Raw genomic sequence first — 2500 nt, 5'->3', positions numbered from 1 at the left:
ATGCGTGTGGGGCGACTTAGACTTTTTCGAGCCTCCGAGAGAAAGCAATGCGTGTGGGGCGACTTAGACTTTTTCGAGCCTCCGAGAGAAAGCAATGCGTGTGGGGCGACTTAGACTTTTTCGAGCCTCCGAGAGAAAGCAATGCGTGTGGGGCGACTTAGACTTTTTCGAGCCTCCGAGAGAAAGCAATGCGTGTGGGGCGACTTAGACTTTTTCGAGCCTCCGAGAGAAAGCAATGCGTGTGGGGCGACTTAGACTTTTTCGAGCCTCCGAGAGAAAGCAATGCGTGTGGGGCGACTTAGACTTTTTCGAGCCTCCGAGAGAAAGCAATGCGTGTGGGGCGACTTAGACTTTTTCGAGCCTCCGAGAGAAAGCAATGCGTGTGGGGCGACTTAGACTTTTTCGAGCCTCCGAGAGAAAGCAATGCGTGTGGGGCGACTTAGACTTTTTCGAGCCTCCGAGAGAAAGCAATGCGTGTGGGGCGACTTAGACTTTTTCGAGCCTCCGAGAGAAAGCAATGCGTGTGGGGCGACTTAGACTTTTTCGAGCCTCCGAGAGAAAGCAATGCGTGTGGGGCGACTTAGACTTTTTCGAGCCTCCGAGAGAAAGCAATGCGTGTGGGGCGACTTAGACTTTTTCGAGCCTCCGAGAGAAAGCAATGCGTGTGGGGCGACTTAGACTTTTTCGAGCCTCCGAGAGAAAGCAATGCGTGTGGGGCGACTTAGACTTTTTCGAGCCTCCGAGAGAAAGCAATGCGTGTGGGGCGACTTAGACTTTTTCGAGCCTCCGAGAGAAAGCAATGCGTGTGGGGCGACTTAGACTTTTTCGAGCCTCCGAGAGAAAGCAATGCGTGTGGGGCGACTTAGACTTTTTCGAGCCTCCGAGAGAAAGCAATGCGTGTGGGGCGACTTAGACTTTTTCGAGCCTCCGAGAGAAAGCAATGCGTGTGGGGCGACTTAGACTTTTTCGAGCCTCCGAGAGAAAGCAATGCGTGTGGGGCGACTTAGACTTTTTCGAGCCTCCGTGCTCGCACATCACTCATTGACGCTCGCACATCACTCATTTGAGCTCGCACATTGCTCATTCGTGCTCGCACATCACTCATTCGTGCTCGCACATCACTCATTGACGCTCGCACATCACTCATTGACGCTCGCATATCACTCATTCGTGCTCGCACATTACTCATTGACGCTCGCACATCACTCATTGACGCTCGCACTTCACTAATTGGATCTCGCGTATCACTCATTCGTTCTCGCACATCACTCATTGACGCTCGCACATCACTCATTGACGCTCGCACATCACTCATTTGAGCTCGCACATTGCTCATTCGTGCTCGCACATCACTCATTCGTGCTCGCACATCACTCATTGACGCTCGCACATCACTCATTCGTGCTCGGACATCACTCATTGACGCTCGCATATTACTCATTCTTGCTCGCACATCACTCATTCGTTCTCGCACATCACTCATTGACGCTCGCACATCACTCATTGACGCTCGCGTATCACTCATTCGTGTTCGCACATCACTCATAGACGCTCGCACATCACTCATTGACGCTCGCGTATCACTCATTCGTGCTCGCACATCACTCATTCGTGCTCGCACATTACTCATTGACGCTCGCATATTACTCATTGACGCTCGCACATCACTCATTCGTGCTCGCACATCACTCATTTGAGCTCGCACATTGCTCATTCGTGCTCGCACATCACTCATTCGTGCTCGCATATCTCTCATTCTTGCTATATAAATCTACATTATAACTGTCACTATCTACGACGAAATGTGATCACGTCAGGCGCGAAATATTATTACATAGGGATCGGTGCGAACGGCGGGAGCAGAAAATGATTAAATCAGTAAACTGAAACGTTTAGCTATCTATACGAAGATTGCTCGCATGCATTAACGAGATTCCCACTGTCCCTATCTACCATCTTCCGAACGGAAGAGCCCCGGGAGGGTCGCATTTCTGCCAGGGCAGTTGGGTGAACCCTGAGATTTCGGTATACTCATTCGTGCTCGCACATCACTCATTTGAGCTCGCACATTGCTCATTCGTGCTCGCACATCACTCATTCGTGCTCGCACATCACTCATTGACGCTCGCACATCACTCATTTGTGCTCGCGTATCACTCATTCGTGCTCGCACATCACTCATTCGTGCTCGCACATTACTCATTGACGCTCGCACATCACTCATTGACTCTCGCGTATCACTCATTCGTGTTCGCACATCACTCATAGACGCTCGCACATCACTCATTGACGCTCGCATATTACTCATTCGTGCTCGCACATCACTCATTGACGCTCGCACATCACTCATTTGTGCTCGCGTATCACTCATTCGTGCTCGCACATCACTCATTCGTGCTCGCACATTACTCATTGACGCTCGCATATTACTCATTGACGCTCGCACATCACTCATTGACGCTCGCACATCACTCATTGACGCTCGCACATCACTCATTTG

Source organism: Nasonia vitripennis, unplaced genomic scaffold (genome assembly GCF_009193385.2).
Source record: "Nasonia vitripennis strain AsymCx unplaced genomic scaffold, Nvit_psr_1.1 unplaced0115, whole genome shotgun sequence".
In the NCBI taxonomy this organism is placed as follows: domain Eukaryota; kingdom Metazoa; phylum Arthropoda; class Insecta; order Hymenoptera; family Pteromalidae; genus Nasonia; species Nasonia vitripennis.
Note: the sequence above shows the minus strand (reverse complement) of the source record.